Here is a 22,965-nt window from a genome sequence, read left to right as displayed (position 1 = left end):
TGCCCGGCCTCTGCAGACTGGCTCTGTGTCGGGGCGTTCCTTCCATGCTTGGCCAGTCCGTTCGCAGCTCTGCCTTAGCCGTGGTTTCTTATGTTTTTCTGAGCCTGCACATCAACTGGAGGTGGAAGCTCAGAGTGTTGTCAGGTCTGTTCTGAGCATGCATCCAGCCCTGGGCATGCCTGAGACTTTCTCGATTCCCCATGGTGAGCAGGAGCTTTGCAAAGTTGGTATTCCCGAAGGTACCTGTCCCCAGTTTCTCCTCCAAGGTTTTTGGTGGGTCTCTCGTCTGCCCCAGCTGTACTCTTTTGCCCCAAGAGGCAGGGGCTTGCTCAGTGTTTGCAAGGAACACCCTCTCGGCCGCTCTTCTGCCCAAGGAGTTGGCTCAGGTGAAACAAAGGCCAGTGTCTGGTGTCGGTCCTTCAGAGAAGCCCCAGATAGGTGCAAGCCAACCACAGATGCGATCGCTTGGGAACAAGGTCTGCACTCCTCTCCTCCCTCCTGAGCCAGGGATCACCCTGGGGACCCAGGCTGCCACCCGCAAGGCGGCTCCTCTTCTGGGAAGGGGTGTGGGGGCGAGGCTAACGTTCCAACACCAGGAAGTCCTCCTGTGTTGAAACCGCCTCTCTCTTGCTTGGGTGCTGGAAACAGCACACTCGTTTGAGGGTTCTGGCCGCATTGATTCTGACCACGTTTGCTAAGTCCGTGACTGCCTCAGTGGAGGGACAGGCCCCCGGAAGTCCACCCTCTGCTCTTTCGGCGACGTCCCTCTTGGGCTTTCCCTTTCAAGAGGGGAGGAGATCTTGTGCTGAAAAGTCGCCCTGGGAGTGGGGAGGGGTCCCCGGCCCCGCCCCCTGGCCCTGAGGAGTACCGGCAGTGAGAAGCGAAGGGAGTCTTCCTTGGACAGGGCCGCGAGGAAGTAGTGTCCTCGGGGTTCGAGCTGAGCCTCCTTCATGGCAGAAGGTAGAGGAAGCTTCGAGAAGGGCCTGATGACGAATTCTGAGTCCCAGAGGGCGCAGCCCAGGTGGGGGTCCCGGGGGAGGTGTTGGACCAGGCAGCGGGCTTGAGGCAAAGCGTGTCCTGGCTCGGGTGCTTTGAGGTGAGGCCTGGACTCCGGTCTCACTAAGGGTTTGGAAAACCAGGCAGGAATGTCAGGTGTGGGAAGTGCCATTTTCGCACCTGCTGGATCTATAATGTAGTTTCTTTCCTCTTCCCTTCCATTTGTGGGATTGTTTGCATTAGTAAAGCGCATCCTACCGGTCACTCTTCGATTCCTCTGTGACGCTTTATCCCTTCAAGATCCTGCTGGACTGGGTGTGAGTGTGTTGAACCTTTTCGCCTCATTATTCCCTTGTCTGTACACTGTGGTTACCAAATTTGGGGTTCAGTGGTATGCTGGCTTGAGGCCATGTTGAGCCAGATAGATGTCCGTTCTCCTTGGTAAACTCTTTTGTGTGTGTGTGTGTGTGTGTGTGTGTGTGTGTGTGTGTCTGTGCCCTTGGCATGTGGAAGTGCCCGGGCCAGGATTCGAACCCACCCCACAGCAGTGACCCAAGCCGGTGCAGTGACAACGCCGGGTCCTTCACCTGCCGAGCCACAGGAGAACACCATCAACTCTTTAACAGTTGAGCAGGGGACTCGTGGGGTGGAACTCGGGTGAATTCAAACTGCTTTCTCTTAAAATCACCCGGACTGAAAGCATGTGCTTCCTTTTTAGGTGCGGGCGGCCCCTGGAATCTTGTCCGGTTTCTTCCACGAGTATTTGCTGGTTCATCCCCTGCCTCTTCTTGGGGGACGATTTTCCAATCAGCTTTTACTTCTCCTGCTCCGACGCCCGCCCGCCCGCCCGCCCGCGGCAGGGAGCCCGCCGTCTCCCGTCGTCTCCCGGGGCGGGAGCTGGCTTCTTGGCTCCCCCTTCCTCCTCTTTCCCCTCTCGTGCCTGCGCATCTTCTCAGCCGTCCGTCCGTCCGTCTTCCCAGGGCAAAGCCGCGGCCACGTGCACTGCCCCCGGGCGCTGGGGTCCTCGTCCTTCTCCGCGACCCCGATCCGGGTGCACCTGCCCCCGTCCTCCGGCTACCCAGCCGAGGGCCCGGGGGCTGCCGCGCTGGACGCGGCGGTGGCGCCCACGCTCACCCCGGCATTTCCAGCCTGGCGAGGCCGGCCGTGAGGGGCCCCGAGGCGCCTCCTCAGCCGGAGGCGGGCCCGGCCCGGGCGACGGCCGCGGCTGCTCGGTGGCAAGGCCGGGGGCGCCCCGCCTTCGCCTGCCCGGGCTGTGCGTCGGGGGCACCGTCCGTCCGGGAGGCCGAGGTGTCCGCGTCCGGCTCCGCCCCGCCTGCCTGCGGGCCTCCCGTCCATCTGCGCATCGGCCCCTCCTCCCCGAGCGCGCCTTGCGCGCCAGGCCGCGGGGACGGCCGGTCCGCGCGAGGACCTCCCTTCCCGCTCGCGCTCTGCGTCTGTCCGGGACCAGCCGGAGCCCTCCGCGCCCCGTGGGTTTGCCCCGCCGGCGGGGGCCGGGCCGGGCCCTGGTCGCGGAGAGCCCGCGCGACGATTCCGCGTCCCCGCCGGCCTGCGGTGGAGACGCCGCCGCGCGCCCCCCGTTCGCCAGGTGAGCAGCGTCGTCGCGGGAGCCGCGGCCGCCCGGGCCGCTGCTTGGGCGGGACCCCGCGGGCCCGTCGCTTCCGCGGAGAACGGCGCCGGCCGCGGGCGGCTCTCGTCGCCAGGTGGCGCTAGCGGCACGGGTCGCGCCCGAGGGCCGGGGCCGCCCCGCCGCCCAGGTCGCAGCCTCCCCCGCTGTCCCCGCGGAGGCCGTTCCCAGGGCGTTCGCCGCCCTTGCTCCACCCGTGCGCGTGACGAGGGTCCCAGCCGTGCGTGCGTGGCCGAGGGGCTCTTCCAGGGCCGGGCCCAGCGGTAGGCACCCCGCGTGCCGCCGCCGCCGCCGCCGCCGTCGCCGCCTCCGGGCAGGCGGGGGCTCTGTCCCCGACGCGCGCCTTGGCCTGGGCCCGCGTGCGCCGGGCAGAGCCGCACAAGGGATGCAGCAGGACGCCCGAGGCTGAGTGGCGGAAGGCGGGGCCGCTCCCGCATTGTCCCCTGGGCCGGGTGCTCGGGGTGCTCGGGACGCCCGAGCCGCCGGCGGCAAGAAGGCGGCCCTGGGCTTGTCCCGGGGCGCCGAGGCCCCAAGCTCCACGGAGGGGCCGCGCGGAGGTGCTCCGGCGCCCGGGGCCCAGGCCTCCTGGGGTGGCAGGCAGAGGGGGCCGCGTGAGGGCGTGAGCCCGGCGCGGGGGGCGGGGGGGGGGGATGGCGTCGCAGCCGCTCGGGTCTTCCCAGCCGCGTCCCCAGGCATCGCGGAGCAGAGCAAACAGGTCCCCACTCTCTGCCCAGGCCTGACTCCTCAGCCTCCCACTCTGTCTGCGTGCACAGCAAATTGGTTGTCTGATACACATACGCAACACAGATAGTAGGGTTGGGCATGAGGAAAGGATGAATCTAGATATTGAAATGCAAATCCATTTGACTCCAACAAAATGGGACTGCGTAGGATGATATTAATTTTTTAAATTGACTTTAAAGAGATCATTTGTTTACATAAAACCAAACGGAAAATCTGAAATGGGTGACATTCTTAGTCCAAAGAGACAGAAATCAGGTTCGGATTATTTCTTTGAACCTTTAAGAAACAAAATATTCTCATGTTAATGAAAAGGTTAAAGAACATGGGAAAATATATCAAGTATAGCAATTTATTCTTTAAAATTAGTATGGCTGTCTTCAGCCTGAAAACAAACTGTGCACATGTGCAGGCACATGCTACACACAAAAAGAAACAAAGCCGAAAATCACCTGTTAAAAGACTTTCAAACATGACTTACTACTCACTCTGCCTTTTTTCTTAAACTTGCTGCTTATACTTGCAATTACAACACATAGAGCATTTTTAGCTCTCTTTTCCGTGTCTCCATGTGGCCAGAGCTTTTGTCTGTCCTATTTAGGTGACATTAGTAGGTGTTCAGTAAAGGTACGTTGAAGGAAGGGCTGGGAACGTAATTCATCGCATTGTAATTCACTACGTGGAGGGCTTCCTCAGTAAACATGGGAGCGCGTGTATATATTTATCCTAACTGGTTTTTCATTGTTAATGTAATTGATGCTCCTAGTCAATTATCAACAACAGTGCAATGGAAAAATGGACAAGAAGGTGAACAGAACTTCACAGAAAGATAAATACAAGTGGCTTTTAAACATAAGAAGAGAAAACAATTTCATTCGTAATTTGAGACATACAAATTAAACTTGCATCAAAATTCTGGTTTTCATCTGTCAGATACCAAAATCCAAAATGATATAAAAATAAGTTCCTGCAAAAGGACTCCAGACTTGCAGTGTTTTATGGAAAAGAATTACTTTTTAATGTTCATGGGATGTACACATACCATGATATGATGTATTACAAAGAAGGAAAACAACTCCTTGTTAAGAAGGTACTAAGACCCGGATCCAGTCATCTCCTTCCAGGAGAGAAGAAACCTATGAGATGGCCAAAATCCTAACAGCCTTAGAAGATTCAACAGGGAGTTCGTGAAGACACGAGTTTCATCTCTGGCCTCGCTCAGTGGGTTAAGGATCCTGGGCTGCTGTGAGCTGTGGTGTAGGTCACAGATGCAGCTTGCATCTGGAGTTGGCTGTGGCTGTGGCGTAGGCCAGCAACTGTGCTCGGATTCGACCCCTATCCTGGGAACTTCCATATGCCACAAGTGCAGCCCTAAAAAGCCAAAAAAAAAAAAAAAAAAAAAAAAAAAAAGATTCAACATAAATCAACTGAGCTTTCAGAGTTCCCGTAGTGGCTCAGTGGAAAGAAATCTGACCAGCATCCATGAAGACGCAGGTTTGATCCCTGGCCTCATTCCGTGGGTTAAGGATCCGGCGTTGCCATGAACTGTGGTGTAGGTCGCCGATGCAGCTCGGATCTGGTGCTGCTGTGGTTGTGGTGTAGGGTAGGGGCTACAGCTCCGATTGGACCCCTAGCCTGGGAACCTCTATGTGCCACGGGTGGGACCCTAAAAAAATTAAATTGACTAAGCTTTCAAGAGTAGAAGTTATTAAAATGACAACAGAAACACAAAAACCAAACACAAAAGTGGGAAAATAAGAACGATAAAAGCAGTGGTATGATAAACCCATGTAGAATATGGCAATAAAACCAAGATCTGGTTCTTGAAAATAGCGACAGTGGAGACAAAGAAGAAAAATCCACAGACAACATTACAAATGAGAAGACAGTCTAACAACAGGTGTAAACATACTGAGGACATTTTCTATTTTTAAAAAAGGTTTTTTTAATTTTTATTTATTTATTTATTTTGTCTTTTTAGGGCCACACCCGTGGCATATGGAGGTTGCCAGGCTAGGGGTCTAATCAGAGCTACAGCTGCCGGCCTACACCACAGCCACAGCCACTCGGGATCCTTCATCCACTGAGCAAGGCCAGGGATCAAACTGGCATCCTCATGGTTACTAGTCGGGTTCGTAACCACTGAGCCACCAGAGGAACTCCCGGAGGACAGTCTTTCACTTCACCAAAATACTCCGTGTGGCTTATGATTATCAGTTTTAAACCCTAGATTGCTTTGGCAATTTTCTAGGAAAGTTTCTCTTTCTAGGAAAGAGATAGGAAGGGAGTTCCCGTCGTGGCGCAGCAGAAGCAAATCTGACTAGGGATCATGAGGTTGCGGGTTCGATTCCTGGCCTCGCCCAGTGGGTTAAGGATCCGGCATAGCCGTGAGCTGTGGTGTAGGTCGCAGACAAGACTCGGATCTGTTGTTGATAGCCACTTGCATGAGCTGTCTCCCAACAGGAGGCCCTGATAAGGGATGTGGGGCTGCCCTGAAGACTAACCAGGAGAATTTGGGAGGGACTAGTAGGGAGGAGATGACCAACCTCTCAGGATGCTCGGGGCTGGAATCTATCTTGGCCGAGAGCCATAGGTGCCACCAAGAAGGACCCCGAGTCACACCAAGTATGGGCTGAGCAAGACAATTGGCCAGAGACAACCCAGAAACTAACCCCATTCCCATAAAACCTGAGACTGCAAGCCACCTGGCGCCCCTTCCCAATAAAGCCTTTCATTTCTGCGTGTTATAGGCGTCAAGTCCCCTTCAAGGAGATTAAACCCAAAAGCTTCTGGCCAGGTCTCATCGTAATGCCTGGGCTGCTCACTCGCCTCTATATAACCTGCTCCCCATGCAAATAAAGTATCTCACCCAGAACCAAGCAGAGGATCAAAACGCACCCCCCCATAGAAAGATCAGAACAACACATGGTGCAGGGGGGTTGGGACAGGAAATTAGTGGGCCTGGGGCAAGAGAATAGAGGTCCCCAAACGGGTCCGCGATATAGGAATATAAGGAGGGACCCAGTTGCAGCCAGGGCCAGTCCCTACCCCAGGGCGGCCCCCTCTCTCTGAGGGTGTAAATAAAACTTGCAGTAGACTGCTACCTGACTTTTGGTTGCAGACTTTTGATTGCAATCAAGATTGCAATCCCCAAGGCCACGGGCAGGAGCATTTCTCGCTCGGGGTCCAGAATAGCTCATTGAAAGAGCCCAGGTCAGAGCTGTCACACTGCAATGTCGGTTCGAGGGGACACTCCCTTCGACCCAGAACTGCTCCCGTCCTGACCGAGGGAGAGAGAGTGCAGAGCAAAGGAACCCCGCCTGAGTGGCAGACAAGAGCCCCTTCTCTGGCCTTGGAAGGGGCCCCCCTTCCTGCAGTACCTCTACCACGACTGTCAATTAGCATTTGGGTCAAGATTCTAGCTTAACGATAAAGCAGAAAAGACATGTATTAGGTATTAATATCAGAAAGGAAGGGGGAAAAGTTATGATCCTATGTTGTAAATATTATTCTCTTTCTGGAAAACTCAAGACAATCAAGTGAAAGATAAATGCAAAAATCAATAATTCTCCTCCAGTCAATGGGGAATTGCTACTTAAAAGTGGCATTGGAAAATCTCCCTCCCACAATAGCACCAATAATAAAATATTGCCTTAACAAGAAATAAAAGGAGCTTGTGTATGGAGATAGCAGGACATTAAAGGGTGAAATAATTTAAACGGAGCGCCTCGGGCAGGCGAGGCAATGGACAGATCTCGTGACTGCTGGAGCAGGAGGGTAAAATGGATGTGCTCGCAAAGGAAAACTGACAGGTTTAGTTACATAAAAATGAAAAGACAAAGCACGTAGGTAGGGAAACGCGTTTTTCCGTTTACTTAACAAACCCTAACACCCCTTGCAGAACAATACAGATGCCTTCCTGGATGTGAGCATCCCGTGTCGTCCACCCCTCGGGCTGGTCACCGGAGGGCCAACTCTTCTTTCGGAGCCTGGAACCTTCATTCCCACCCCCTCCTCCCAACTACCTGCGAGAGGAGAGATGCAGGAAATTGACTTAATTGATGGGGCTCCCGGAAGAAAGCTCCACGAAGCCGGGTGCCAGGGGAGTGTGTGCCCCGAGTCAGGAATAGAAGCGCCTGTGCTCAGGACTCTTGCGCACCCTGCCCCGTGTAGCCCTTCAGCTGGCTTTTCATTTAAATCCTTTATAACACACAAGTAAGTGTAGGTGTGTTCCTCGAGTTGTGGGAGCCATTCTAGCAAAATACCCAGCCTGAGGAGGGGTTCCTGGGAACCTCCGATTTATAACCACATTGTCAGAAGCATATGGTGCCACCGTGACTTCCAAGTGGCATCTAACACGGGGCACAGGCTTGAGGGACTGAGCCTTGAACTTGTGAGGTCTGAGCTACTTCAGGCAGTTAGTGTCAGAACGGAAATGAATGGTGTCTGGAGAATCGGAGAACTGATCCTTGGTGGTGGAGAACACCGCATCCTTCTAATATTAATAGATTACATGGATAATTTAAAAATCCAATCCATTAAGACATAAAAACAAAATGAAGGACATGAAAAGACAATCATGGCAGAATAAACAAAATGAACCATAAAAATACGGAGAAAAACCAGCCTCATTAATAAAGAAATGTGAATTGAAACTGTCAAGTTACAATTTTCACTGATCAAAACAGCAATGTGGGAGTTCCTGTTGTGGCGCAGCGGAAACAAATCCAACTAGGGACCGTGAGGTGGCAGGTTTGATCCCTGGCTTCGCTCAGCGGGTTAAGGATCCGGCGTTGCCGTGAGATGTGGTGTAGGTCGCAGACGCGGCTCGGATCCCTCGTTGCTGTGGCTGTGGTGTAGACCAGCAGCAACAACTCTGATTTCACCCCTAGCCTGGGAACCTCCATATGCTGCGGGTGTGGCCCTAAAAAGACAAAAGACAAAAAAAAAAAAACAAAAAACCGCAGCAATGTGGTAAAGCAGATATTCTATACTATGGGGAGAAGTTGCCAGAAGAATGAGGAAACATAAAAATACTGAATGCCCCATAATAAAATATCTGGGATAAATTAATAGAAGTCAAATGCTGTGTGTGTGTGTTAAGTGGCATAAATTTTGATAGAGCATGTCAAGCTACTGTTTGTGTAGGTATACAAAAAGCGGCATCTACCCATTTTATTAAAGTAATCATATGGAACATATTTCAACTTATAATCAATATAAAAATACCAATGAGATATTTCACATTCTTTATTCATATTAATTCTTTGAGTTCCATTGTATATATACATATTTTTGTTTTTGGTCTTTTTGCCTTTTCTAGGGCTGCTCCTGCGGCATATGGAGGTTCCCAGACTAGCGGTCAAATTGGAGCTGCAGCTGCCAGCCTACGCCACAGCCACAGCAAGGACAGATCTGAACTGCATCTGTGACCTACACCGCAGCTCATGGCAATGCCAGACCCCCAACCTACTGAGCGAGGCCAGAGATGGAACCCACATCCCCATGGATACTAGTCGGAATCATTTCCACTGCACCACAAAGGGAACTCCCAAATTTTACTTTTTTAATGCCTTAGCAGAGTTTAAGTTGCATTGGAGTTAATTTGAAGATTTGGTTGAATTCCCCTCTGAATTTAGTTGTCCTAGAGTGGTTTTTTTTTCTTTTTAGGGCCACACCTGTGGCATTTGGAAGTTCCCAGGCTAGGGGTCGAATTGGAGCTGCAGCCATCAGCCCACACCACAGCCACAGCAACTAGGGATCTGAGCCACTCCTGTGACCTACACCACAGGTCACAGCAAGGTCTAACATGTATAGATTGTTTTGGCTATTCAGAGTCTGTTTTTTTTTTCTTTAAAAAATTTGTTTGTTTGTTTTTTTTTAGGGCCACAACCACGGCACATGGAGGTCTCCAGGCTAGGGGTCAAATTGGAGCTGCAGCTGCCAGCCTACACCACAGCTCACGCCAAAGCCAAATCCCCAACCCACTGAGCGAGGCCAGGGATCAAACCTGTGTCCCCATGGATACTAGTCAGATTCGTTTCTGCTGAGCCATGACGGGAACTCCTAAAATTTTTAAAAATAAAGTATAGTTGATTTACAATTTTGTGCCAATTTCTGCTGTACAGCAAAGTGTCGCAGTCGTATATATATACATCTCATATTATCCTCCATCTTGCTCCGCCACAGTAGATTGGATATAGTTCCCTGTGCTATGCAGTAGGACCTCATTGCTTATCCAGTACATAAATATAATGGTTTACATCTACGAACCCCAAACTCCCCGTCTATCCCACCCCCTCCCCTCCCGCTTGGCAACCACAAGTCTGTTCCCTATGTCTGTGAGTCTGTTTCTGTTTTGCAGATGGCTTCATTTGTGCCATATTTTAGATTCCACATATACATGATATCATATGGTATCTATGTTTGTCTTTCAGACTTACTTCACTTAGTATGAGAATCTCTAATTGCATCCATGTTGCTAAAAAATGGCATTATTTTGTTCTTCTTTACAGCTGAGTAACATTCCACTGTGTGCGCGTGCTATGTCTCAATCCGTTCCTCTGTCAATGGACATTTAGGGTGTTTCCATGTCTTGGCTATTGTGAATAGTGCTGCTATGAACATAGGGGCGCGTGTATCTTTTTGAATTGTAGTTTTGTCTGGATATATGCCCAGGAGTGAGATTGCTGGATCATAATGGTTGTTCTATATTTAGTTTTCTGAGGTACCTGCATACCGTTTTCCATAGAGGAAATGCTTATAGCTTTTCACTGTTGAGTATTTTAGCTGTGGCTTCGTCATATATGGCTTTTATTATGTGGAAAACATTCCCACCAAGAGTATAAAAGGGTTCCCTTTTCTCCACACCCTCTTCAGCATTTGTTATTTGTATACTTGATGATGGCCATTCTGACCAGGGTGAGGTGTTACCTCATTGTAGTTTTCATTTGCATTTCTCTAATGGTGATGTTGAGCATTTTTTTATGTGCCTGCTGGCCATCTGTATGTCTTCTTTGGAGAAATGTCTATTCAGGTCTTCTGCCCATTTTTCGTTTGGGTTGTTTTTGTGGTTGTTGAGTTGTATGAGTTGTTTGTGTATTTTGGAGATGAAGCCCCTTGTTGGCTGCATCATTTGCAACTAGTTTCTCCCATTCCGTAGGTTGTCTTTTTTTTTTTAATGGTTTCCTTTGCTATGCAAAATATTGTACATTTGATTAGGTCCCATTTGTTTATTTTTGTTTTTATTTCTACTGCCTTGGGAGACTGACCTAAGAAAACACTTGTATGGTTGATGTCAGAGAATGTTTTGCCTCTATTCTCTTCAAGGAATTTTAAGGTATCTTGTCTTATGTTTAAGTCTTTAAGCTATTTTGGGTTTATTTGTGTACATGGTGTGAGGGTGTGTTCTAGTTTCATTGATTTGCATGGAGCTGTCCAGCTTTCCCAGCATCACTTGCTGAAGAGACTGTCTTTTTCCCATTTTATATTCTTGCCTCCTTTGTCAAAGATTAATTGACCCTAGGTGTCTGGGTTTATTTCTGGGCTCTCTATTCTGTTCCATTTATCTGTATGTCTATTTTTGTACAATTACCACACTGTCTAGATTACTGTAGCTTTGTAATATTGTCTGAAGCCTGTGAAAGTTATACCTGTTGCTTTGTTTTTTCCTCTCATGATTGCTTTGGCAATTCTGGGTCGTTTGTGGTTCCATATAAATTTTTGGATTGTTTGCTCTAGTTCTGAGAAAAACGTCATGCATAATTTGATAGGGATCACATTAAATCTGTAGATTGCCTTTGGTAGTGTGTCTATTTTTACCAATATTATTTATTCCAATCCAGGAGCATGGGCTATCTTTCCATTTGTTTGAATAATCTTTAATTTCCTTGATTAATGTTTTATGGTTCTCAGCATACAACTCTTTTCCGTCCCTGGTCAGGTTTATTTCTAAAATTTATGTGAGTGCAATATTCAGAGCCTTTTGTGTTTCAATACAAATTTTAAAGGTTTTTGTTCTAGTTCTGTGAAAAATGCCATTGGTAATTTGATAGAAATTGTATTGAATCAGCAGATTGCCTTAGGTATTATGGTCACTTTACTAGTATTCTTCCAATCCATGAATATGGTATATCTTTCTGTTTGTGTCATTTTCAATTATTTTCATCACTGTCTTGTAGTTTTCTGAGTACAGGTCTTTTAACCACCTTCGGTATGTTTATTCCTAGGTATTTTATTCTTTTTCATGCAATGGTAAATGGGATTGTTTCCTTAATTTCTCTTTCTGATATTTCATTGTTTGTGTATAGAAATGCAACAGATGTCTGTATATTAATTTTGTGCCAGCAATTTTCTTTGGGATTTTCTATGTATAGCATCATGTCATCTGCAAACAGTGACAGTTTTACTTCTTCCTTTCCAATTTGGATTCCTTTTATTTCTTTTCTTCTCTGATTGGTGTGGCTAGGACTTCCACAACTCTGTTGGGTCAAAGTGGCAAGAGTGGGCATCCTTGTCCTGTTTTTGATCTTAGAGGGAATGCTATAGCTTTTCACTGTTGAGTATGTTAGCTGTGGCTTTGTCATATACAGCTTTTATTATGTTGAGCTATGTTCCCTCTATGCCCACTTTCTGGAGAGTTTTTATCATAAATGTGTGTTGAATTTTATGAAAAGTTTTTCTTCATCTATTGAGATGATCACATGGTTTTTATTCTTAAATTTGTTAATATGATATATCACACTAATTGATTTGTGGATATTGAAAAATCCTTACATCCCTGGAATAAATCCTACTTGATTATGGTGTATGATCCTTTTAATGTATTATTGTATTTGATCGGCCAGTCTTTTTTTTTTTTTTTTTTTTCTCTTTTTTAGGGCCACACCTGTGGCATATGGAAGTTCCCAGGCTAGGGGTCGAATCAGAGCTACAGCTGCCAGCCTACACCACAGCCACAGGAACATCAAAACAGGATCTGAGCTGCATCTGTGATCTACGCCACAGCTCATGGCAACACCAGATCCTTAACCCTCTGACCGGAACCCACACCCTCAGGGATACTGTTGGGTTCATTACTGCTAAGCCACAATGGGAACATCCTCCTGCCACCTCTTTAAAGCAGTTCCTCAGCACTATCTGAGACTGTCCCAAAGATACAGTCCTCTTTGAGCAAAACTCAACCCATAGCTCTTACCTTGTCCTTTTTTTTTTTTTTCAGTTTCCCTCACCTCACCTCCAAAAGTTATTAAACTAAAACAATGAAACAGGAGTTCCCTGGTAGCTCAGCACGTTAAGGATCTGGCATTGTCACTGTAGCAGTTTGGGTCACTGCTGTGGCACAGGTTCAGTCTCTGGCCAGGGAACTTTCGCATGCTGAAAGTGTGACCAAAAAGAAAACTAATAAATAAATAAAACAGTGAAACAGCCAGTTATTTTATCAGCAAAATGGGTTTATTCAAGAGCAGCAAAGAATTGCAATTTGGGACATGCAACTGTGGTGAACCACATCTAAGTCTGGTAAAACAAAAGAGGAGCGGTTATTTTGTAGGGGAGGGGATGTTGGGAGGGGCTGTTATAAACAAAAAGTCCATTGGAGAAAACTTGGAGTTTGAAATATAGTGGCTTTTCATTGGCTGAATTGTGACTCTCTCATTGGCTGAGCTGTTGCCAGGCCAGGAGAAATCTTCCCTGCTGGCAGTAGTAATGTAGTGTCACTTCCTGCCTGAGATGGAAAGTACATCTCTTCCTATTGGGATCTGCGTCTACCTGGAGTGATACGTGTGTAACAGCGCCCCCTTCTGGCCTCACGCCTCCATGTTAGCGAGGTTTCCCTTTGTTAATTTTCACAAAGGAGTAACTTCCTTCACTTCCTCTCACAAAGTCCTTCCCTGTCTCACTTTCACTCCCAAGCTTTGCTAAAGCATTTCCTCTTTTGCTTCCTGAAAGACCCGGCCTCTCTCATCCCCCCTCACAAAGGCTTTCCCTCCCTCAGTTCCCCTTAGAAAGAATGAACATTGCTCACCTCTGCAGACAAAATACTGTTAAAAACCAAAACTCCACCAAGTAAATTTGAAGATCTAATTGGCTTCCTTGGGTGGTTCGTGAATCAGGCACCATTCTGAAGAGTCTTACCAAAAAAAAAAAAAACAAAAACAAAAAAGGAGGATAGGGCAAAGGAATCACTAGCAAAAGAAAATGAAGGGTTATTTTGAGCCCAGCCGTCTTTAGGGAGGAAGGGAATAGCGTGGACTTTTTTTCTTTTTTTTTTTTTTCTTTTCTGGGGCGGCTTCCCGAGGTTCCCAGGCTAGGAGTCTCATCGGAGCTCTGCAGCCGCCGGCCCACACCACAGCCACAGCAACTCGGGATCCGAGCTGCATCTGCGCCCTACACCACAGCTCACGGTAACACTGGATCCTTAACCCAGAGTGAGGCCAGGGATCGAACCCACAACCTCATGGTTCCTAGTCGGATTCGTTTCCGCTGTGCCACGACGGGAACTCCAAAAACCAAATATTTAAATGGAATAAATAGCAAAGTGACTGCATGTGACACATAATTTAATAAACCAAAGGATCAAACCATGGGGTTTTCCCGCCATACGGTACAAAGGATGAATGGATGGAAGGGATGTGAGAAAAGCTGAAAGAGCGAAGCGCGCCCCACAGCCCAGTCCGGCTCATTGCTCAGTTCTCAGGGCCAGTGTGGCTTCCCGGGAGGTTCCCTTGGCAGGTGCAGGCACAGCAGCGCCACAGCACCCCAACCTCCCCGCCCGGGAAAACGTAACCCCTGATGGCAGAGCCTCTAGACGTCTTGTTCTTTGCTGTGAGCCCGGGGCTACCACCACGTCTGACACACACCCGGCGCTGCAGACGTGTTTATTTCCTGAAATACCGCTCTCTTTGCGAAAGTGCCGTGTTCATATGCCTATGCCAGTGAGTAAGCTTCTGTGAAGCCTGAGTTTGCCGGGCCACCCCGCAGACGTGGGATGGACCCCCTCCCAACCCCACATTTGATGCAGCTATAGGGGCCACTCGCACCTCACACGTGATGCTTTCTGGGGCAGCAGGACCAGCTCCCAGGGGGACCAAGCCTGGTTTGGGGGGGGGGGCAGCTGACTGGCTCAGGGTTTTACGGCGATTTGGGGCTGAGGCTAGAGTGAGGCTTCCCATCCCTGGGCAGGGGCTTGTGTGGTTTAACTTTCCGCCAGACTTCCTTATCAACCTGCCCAGATGTGGCCAGAAGGAGAAGGCGGAGCAGTGGGGCTTGACAACTGTCAGCAGCCACACATCAAAAAATGGAGTCATGGAGTTCCTGTCGTGGCTGAGTGGTTAACGAATCCAACTAGGAACTGTGAGGTTGTGGGTTCGATCCCTGGCCTCGCCCAGTGGGTTAAGGACCCGGCATTGCCCTGAGCTGTGGTGTAGGTTGCAGACACGGCTTGGATCCCGAATTGCTGTGGCTGTGGCGTAGGCCAGCAGCTGCAGCTCCGATGAGACCCCTCGCCTGGGAACCTCCATGTGCCGTGGGAGTGGCCTTAGAAAAAAGGCAAAAAGACAAGACAAACAAATAAACAAAGAAATGTTCATAGGATTTAAGGTCACCAATGACCAGAGGTCCAAACTAAAGCAAAAGAGGTGCCCCTATTTTGGCCAGCAAATTGTCAAACAATCCTCCCCAAAAGGGGAGGGTACAAGAAGACTCTCAGTTGCCCCCACTATTGGTTGCCTTGACCTTGGGGCAGTCTTGGTAGGAAGCAGTGTGGCCAAGGTCAAGAACCATTCCTTAAGAATTTATCGTACGGAATTTTTCATGAATATCTGCATGCACAGCTCCCGCGATAGTCGAGCCAGTGTTGTCTATACCACTAAGTTGGAAACAACCAAAACATCTTCCCCTGGGAGAATCGTGAACTTGGTTGGAGCAGCGCTGCGTATTGGAGTACTAGGGCACTATTAAAGATAATGCCGAGAAATATTTAATGATTTGGACATATCCACGCTATCGGAAAGAAGCGGCAATCCTTTCCTGTGAGATAGGAGGGAATTATGCAAGTAAAACTAAAAAGAGGTGCTTTGAAGTGGTAGGAAGAAGGATTTGGAAGACTGTCCTGTGTCCAAAGCCTGGATTTTTATCAGTAAAAAAGGAAGCCAACACATTTGCAAGTTACTGTGATGGGATGTGGTTTAGCTGCAGTACATGCTGTTTTCAGGGTGTCTATAGATTAGGCCTCTAAATGTCAACGCTGTTTGTCAGAGGCAAGTTCCCTGTCGTTAAGCCAGTTTACAGGCAACCACGAGGAGTTTGGGGCCATGACTGAAGCATTTGGAAACTTAAGACTCAGTTGCGCAGCAGGATTGCATTCCAACTCGTAACCGCCTCCACAGTTCAGAGATGAAAGTGCAGTGCCTGCTAGCTATCTGATTTGCTCACTGAGCAATGATGTTTACTCTTAAAGGGGTATTGAAAGTAACCAACCTTCATATGTCGGGATCGATAACTCCCTACTTCTTCACTGTTCTCGAATTCTGTCTCCAAAAGGACAAAGTCCCTGGAGCCGTGAGAACGCGAAGGACCATCTCTGGAAGCAACCAGCTGCGTCGGGAGCCCCGTTCAGTTATTTTCTCCATCAAGGAGTTCCTGTTTGATGGTTTTTTCCTAAGGCCCTCGTTTCGAAAACAGTGATTAACTGTTAGGCGGCATCCGGGTGTGAGACGGGCCTGAGTTTGAACCCTGCTCTGCCCTTAGCCTCGGGCAGGGCAGCCTCTCCCTGTCCTCATCTCTAAATGCAGGTGCCTTCCACGCGGAACCGTGAGGATGCGCCGAAGCAGCATCTGGAAGGCATTCCAGACGTGTTTGCTCCTGCTCATGAAATGCTTTTCCTTCGCAAACAGCAGCCCTTTCGCAATGTACCCGAATGTCACGGCTTCAAATTTACTGTCTCTGGCCCACACTGTTGTGAAATCGTTGGCTTCGGTAGCATTGAGCAAGGTACTGTGTGGCTCTGATGTCAGGGAATATGCCAGATGTTTTCCCATCTGTTTTATGGGAAGCGTTTCAAGCCACATGGTCTTTTTGTGATTCTATCTATAATGTGTTTATCAGGGAAGTGATGAGCCCTGAGAACTCTGACCCACAAGCAATCCCGTTTCATTGGGTACCGTGTGGGGCCCTCTTAAGGAGAGGCTTCCTATCAACAGACATATGTGAACTATAAAGATGAAGCTCTGGTTAAGACGCGTGCAGAATCTATTCTAACCAAGTTCGAGAGATGTATATAAAGCACACAGCTCCATCCACGGCTCCCTTTCTATGCAGACTCTACCGCGGAGTTCTTCCGAGGCCTTGCTGAAACCGCTTCACGTTTCTCTGCACCTGTTTCCTCAGGTGCAAGATGGGGACGGTAACCCCTCCGACCAGGAACAGCGAAGCAAATAACTCCTTGTGTACGTATGAGATGTGGTCCTGATCAAAGAGACCGGGCAAGAAAATGGAGAAGGGGCATTTCGTGTCGGATAAAGACAGAGCTGCTCTAAACAATAACGAACATTGACTTCATCCTTAGAGCTCATGAAAGGCAGCAGAAGCAGAGTGGCCTGTAGTCACTTACCCGTGATGCCTGCACTATGCAGTCGCGGGGGTCACCTTCAGCAGAGTCTACATTAATAAGAATGTGTGTTTCCAAAACATTCCTCCAACCTAGCCCAGGCGATTGAGGCAAAATTCATTTGGGGGGATAAAGTCTGCCACACGCTCCCACCCTCGCCCCTGCCCCAAATCCAACTGTTCCACTTTATTTTTTTTTTCCAACTGTTCCGTTTAAAAGAAAAACATCTGGCCTAGGGTGAGTTGAATCTTTGTAAACAATGATTAAATATTTCTAAATGTACACTCTGTCTTCTATGAAAAAAGTCACGATAGATTCATAAGATGGGTGATACTTTTGAGCTATGGATTCCCCTCCTTGCATGATTGAAAATAAACACCCTCTGCCACTCGAAAGCTAAAAATCAAGTCTGTAGCTTTGTCCTGAGGCGGATGGTGAAACGTTCACCTTTTACGCATGAAAGTCCTCCACCCCTCAGACAGACTGGTGGGGACGCTCGACGGGTCATCGAACCATCTCCCGGTGACACAACTGCACACTCGAACTTGGTAGAAATTGTTCTGCCCTTTTCTTCTTCAAAATCACCAGTGACTCCTAGGGATTTGAGTCCGAAAGTTCATTTTAACGTCTGGCCTCAAGGCCACCTGATGCCTGCAACGTGGCGTTGGAACGGTGCCCACAGCATGCAGGAGGCCCATGCCATCTCCGACCAAGTCCTGACTGTTGGTTGTCACCCTTTTCTGGGCGGTGTGGCACCCAGAACCGAACCCGGTACTCCAGACGCAGTCTAGCTCAGAGGAGGAGGCTGGCTCCGGGGCTGGAGGCACTGAGAACAGATTTCTTAGAACATAGAGCAACAAAGTGAGCTGAACGCCTACAGCTCTCAAGTGTCTGGGAAGTGACTATCCCAGCCAACTGCTTATGTTTGAGATGTGTAACCTTGTACAAGTTACCTGGGTTCTTCACGTCCTCATCTTTAAAATGAAGTCGAGGAGTTCCCTCGTGGCTCAGCAGAAACCGCCCGACTAGTCTCCATGAGGATGCGGGTTCGATCCCTGGCCTCGCTCAGTGGGTTAAGGATCCAGCATTGCCGTGAGCTGTGGATCCTGAGTTCCTGTGCCAGTGGTGTCGGCCGGCAGCTGTAGCTCTGATTCGACCCTTAGCCTGGGAACCTCCATGTTCCGCTGGTGTGGCCCTAGAAAGCAAAAAATAAACGAAAATAAAGCGAGGTTGAAGAGCATGGCTCGGGAGGCTGTTGCGAAGATGAGTCATGATGCCTGGCCCACGTCGGTGTGCGCCGAATGGTTAGCATTGTTATTTTTACCTCAGTTTCAGGAATTGCCAATCTTTAAAGAAAACAGTGCTCAAAACAACGCCCTGTTCTTTGTTGATGCTGAAGTGCTTTGGATGAAACCATCAGTTAGTACTTTTCTAGGTCTGTAGTTGTTGACGACAGAGAAAACTCAACTGAACGCATGCTGGCCTGTAGACATCCTGGGAGGTTTTTCTTTTTGAATCAAAATGTGATATCCGCCCTTTGGACTGTAATTTGTCTTATAAAGCAGGATGTTAAAAACAAGTGGCTGTTGGGGCTTGCAAGCCTCTTAGAAGCAGACACGTGCAGGAATCTTCACGTTCGTGTCAGAAAGCATCGCCTATTCCAAATGACAGACATAATTTAAGGTCAAAAGGAAGCAGCTTTTTTTTCAGTAAAGATGAAGGGAACATGAAACTCACCATTCCATTCCGCGTCACTGTGTCCTTCAAAATGTTGTACCACCACCACCTGAACCTAGTTCCAAAGTATTTTCATCACCCCCAAAACAAACCAAACAAACCAGCAAACAAACCCATTAGGCTGACACAACCCAGCCCCCTCCCCTCAAGCCCCGGCAGGCACCACTTACCTAGTTTGGATGTCTCGTACAGCGGAGTCACACAACATGTGATGTTTTCTGTCTGGCTTCAGTCACTTAGAATAATTTGTGGATTTCCCGTGTGCATGTCCAGTTTCCCAGTCTAGTGGAGGTAACGAAAACAAAAGCACATTAATGTGCAGGTCGAGCTTGGGCAAGTAAACTGGGATAACGCTGGATCTGACCATGGGGTGGGATTGCTGGCAGGGTAAGCTGGGTTCTTCATGGGGAAAAGAGAGCGCAGGAAAATCTGAGAGGCCAGGGAAGCAAAAGGTAAGCGGAATCACTCTCCTTGTGCTCCACATTCCGTTCACCTGCTGTTTTTAGGTGCCCGATCTTAGATGCACCCATGAACTTCAGCCAAGGACTGTGACGCTATTCTAATAGCTCAGTGAAGCCAAGTGACTTTCGTCAGTGGAATGTAAATGCTAATGATGTGGATTATTTCTGGGTCAGCACAGTGCTCCTGAGGTCTTTTACATGTTGTCACACGTATTGGTACTCCATTCTTTTTTATGGCTGCCTAATAGTCCATTGTTTGGATTAGATCACATTTGGTGTATCTGTTCTTCCATCGATTGGCACTTAGGTTGTTTCTACTCTTTGATTGCTGTGAATAGTGCTGTTATGACCCTTCACGTACACACGTTTGTTTGAGTACCTGTTGTCAATTCTTTGGGGTCTATACCAGGCAATGGAATTGCTGGATCACATAGCAATTCTCTTTTTCAATGACCAGGGAGCCACCACACTGTTTTCCACAGTGGCTGTAATATTTTATACTTCCAACAGAAATGTAAGAGGTTTCTAATTTCTCCACATGCAGATAACACTTGTTTTCCATGGTGGTTTGTGTTGATTTGTTTGTTTTTGATTGTAAACATCCTGGTCGGTGTGAAGTTGCATCTTATTGTGGTTGTGATTAGGATTTCCCAGTGACTTTTTTTTTTCTTTCCTTTTAGGGCCGCACCTGCAGCATATGGAGGTTCCCAGGCTAGGGGTCTAATCGCAGCTGTGTCCGCCAGCCTGCACCACAGCCACAGCAATGCTGGATCCAAGCCATGTCTGCGACCTACACCACGGCTCACCGCAATGTCAGATCCTTAACCTACCGAGCAAGGCCAGGGATCGCACCTGCGTCCTCATGGATGCCAGTCAGGACACAACGGGAACTCCTTTTTTTGTTGTTATTATTATTATTATTATTTTTATTTTACAGCCACACATGTGGCATACGGAGGGTCCCAGGCTAGGGGCTGAATCGGAGCTGAAGCTGCTGGGCTACACCACAGCCACAGTCACAGCAACACTGGATCTGAGCCTCATCTGCGACTATGCTGCAGCTTGTGGCAACACTGGATCCTTGACCCACCGATCGAGGCCAGGGATCGAACCTGCATTCTCATGGATACTACTCGGGTTGCTTCTGCTGCACCACAACAGGAACTCCTCCCAGTCACTGTTGATGCTGCTGGTAACTTCCATATCTTTCTTGCAGAGATGTATATTCAAGTCCTTTGCTCATTTTAAAATTGGATTGTCTCTTAGTTGTTGAATTGTAAGCGTTCTTGATATATTCTGAAAACTAGAGTCTTATTGGATCTATAATTCTCAAACACTTATCTCTCATTCTTAGGATTGTCTTTTACTTTCTTGGCAATTTCCTTTGAGGCATAAAAGTCTTTAATTTTTTTTTTTTTTTTTTTTTTTTTTTGCCATTTCTTGGGCCACTCTCACTGCATATGGAGGTTCCCAGGCTAGGGGTCTAATCAGAGCTGTAGCCACCAGCCTACGCCAGAGCCACAGCAACGCAGGATCCGAGCCGCGTCTGCAACCTACACCATAGCTCACGGCAACGCCGGATCATTAACCCACTGAGCAAGGGCAGGGATCGAACCCGCAACCTCGTGGTTCCTCGTCGGATTCGTTAACCACCACGCCACGACGGGAACTCCAAAAGTGTTTAATTTTGATGAAGTTCAGTTTATCTGTTTCGTTCTCACTCGTGCTTTTGATGTATCTAAGACTCCAGCGGCATTTCCAAGGTCACGGAAGCCTCCCCTATGCTTTCTCCTGTAGGTTTTACCTTGCCAGCTTCCATATGTAGGTCACTAATCCATTTTGAGTTAATTTTTGTATGTGATGTGACGTAGGGTTCCACTCTCATTATTTTACAGGTAGAAATCCTGTTATCCCTGCACCGTTCGTTAAAGGACTATTCTTTCCCTTGAATGGTCTTGGCATCCTTGTCGAAAATCAATTGGCCGTAGAATTTGGGGTTTATTTTTGGATTCTCAATTCTACTTCTTTGGTTTACATGCCTTTACTTATGCCAGTACCACACTGTCTTTTATCACCAGAGCTTGTAGAAAGATTTGAAGTTGAGAACGACTCCTCCAAATTTGTTTTTCTTTTTCAAGATTGGTGATCAGGCTCCCTACAATTTTATATGAATTTTAGGATCAGCTTTTGCACATCCACCAAAAAAAAAGGCAATTGACATTTTAACAGGGATTGCACCGAAGCTACAGACCACTCTAGGCAGCGCAAGACAGCGTATGAAGTCGGCCGCTTCGTGAACACAGGATGCCTTTCCATGTGTTTAGGTCACTTAAAGTTCTGTCAGGGATGTTTTTACTGTACAAGTCTCTCACCTCCATTGTATCTCTCCCCAGGTAGTTTCTTCGTGGAGATGCCATTATAAAGGAAACCGCTCGCCTTTCTCTTCTGATTTTGCGTGTTGATCTATTTTGATGTTTTTAACAGCGTTACTAGCCCTCTTGGAGAGTCTTTGGAATTTTCTGTGTAAAGGGTCCATATCATTTGTGAATAGTGATAGTTTTACTTCTGTCTTTCCTATTCGGATGTATTTTACTTCTTTTTCTTGTGTATTTGCTCTGGCTAGGGCTTCCGGTACAATGCTGAATGGAAGCACTCACACACCGACACACACAACGGTAACTCTATGAGGTCATGGAGCTGTTAACTAACTCTCTTGTGGCAATCATGTTGGGGGGGGTGGGTGTGTGTGACATCATCACTTTGTACACTTTCAACTTCTACAATGTTATCAGTCAATTAAGTTTCCATGGTTCCGTAGTTTGGGGGACGAGGAGCGGCGAAATATGGGCATCGAAAGGCCCTGCTCCTGCTCTTAGGACACCACCTGTCGGTCTGTCGCCATTGACTAGAATGCTACTTGCGGGGTCTCAGTAAATGACCTTTATCAGGGTGACAAAGTTCCCTTCTATTCCTAGTTTTCAGAATTTTTCTCATGAAATATGTTCGCGCTGTTAACCACGGTTACAGCCTAGGTCGCGTCAACATTCCCTCTGCAGCGTGTGCATCTCTTCAATGTTTGTATGGTTTTACGTGGAGAAAGACTACCTTGGAAATCAGAGAAAAAGAATCAAGGTCACACAACGGAAAACACGGGCAGGTCTGCCTCTGGAGCCCAGGCCCTGACCGAGGTCAAAGAGGCCCCGCAGCGTGTGCTTCTGATCTCTGGCTCCAGAGATGAAGGCCTGCACTTGCCTGAGAGGCTAGAGCTGCCTGCGCAGGAGAAAGTGACAATGGACAGGACTGGCAGAGAGAGTCCGAGCCCCAGGGGTTCCTGGGTGACTTTGATCAGGGAGACCGTGAGATGCTTCCTCAAGCCACGAGCCGTTCTAGGCACCGGTCACACCTCGGTCACAGATAAGCAAGGTTCGCCCGGCCCCTACTGACGCCCGCAGGCAGCCCTCCCTGTAGACTCGCAGGCAGAGACGTCTCGGAAACGCAGAGCCACACACGCTAACAGCTCGGGCTCCCTGCCTGGGTCCCTCGGGCCCGGCCTGGTCCCCCCGTCTCCGACTCAGGGACTCACCTGGCTGGGCGCCGGCCCGGGGGCCTGGCCCATGCCGCGTCCTCGCTGCTCTGGCGACCCCGCAGCGGGTGGCCCCCCCTGCTGCTGCGTCGTCGTCGGGGCCTCGTCATCCCTGCTCCCGCTCAGGGAAGCCCCCTCCTCCCCCGCCCCGGGGGGGGGTCCTCCAGGGCCCCGGGGGGGGGGGGTCCTCCAGGGC

The 22,965-nt window shown here is 48.8% G+C and overlaps 1 long non-coding RNA gene across 1 annotated transcript; it reads right to left on the bottom strand.

Moving 5' to 3' along the window:
- Window positions 1-18,490: 18,490 nt before the first annotated feature.
- Window positions 18,491-22,291, bottom strand: LOC110257719 (uncharacterized). Its single transcript, XR_002340631.2, has 2 exons — window positions 18,896-22,291; window positions 18,491-18,643 (listed from the first exon to the last, which is right to left on the bottom strand). It is a non-coding gene; the product is annotated as an uncharacterized LOC110257719 (long non-coding RNA).
- Between the last annotated feature and the right edge of the window lie 674 nt (window positions 22,292-22,965).

This window comes from Sus scrofa, chromosome X (assembly GCF_054392235.1).
Source record: "Sus scrofa isolate SSC_HxYL_T2T_F1_AM1 chromosome X, Sscrofa_HxYL_maternal_Yorkshire_Landrace_v2.0, whole genome shotgun sequence".
Classification (NCBI taxonomy): domain Eukaryota; kingdom Metazoa; phylum Chordata; class Mammalia; order Artiodactyla; family Suidae; genus Sus; species Sus scrofa.
Note: the sequence above shows the minus strand (reverse complement) of the source record. Positions and strands in the feature narration are given on the sequence as shown.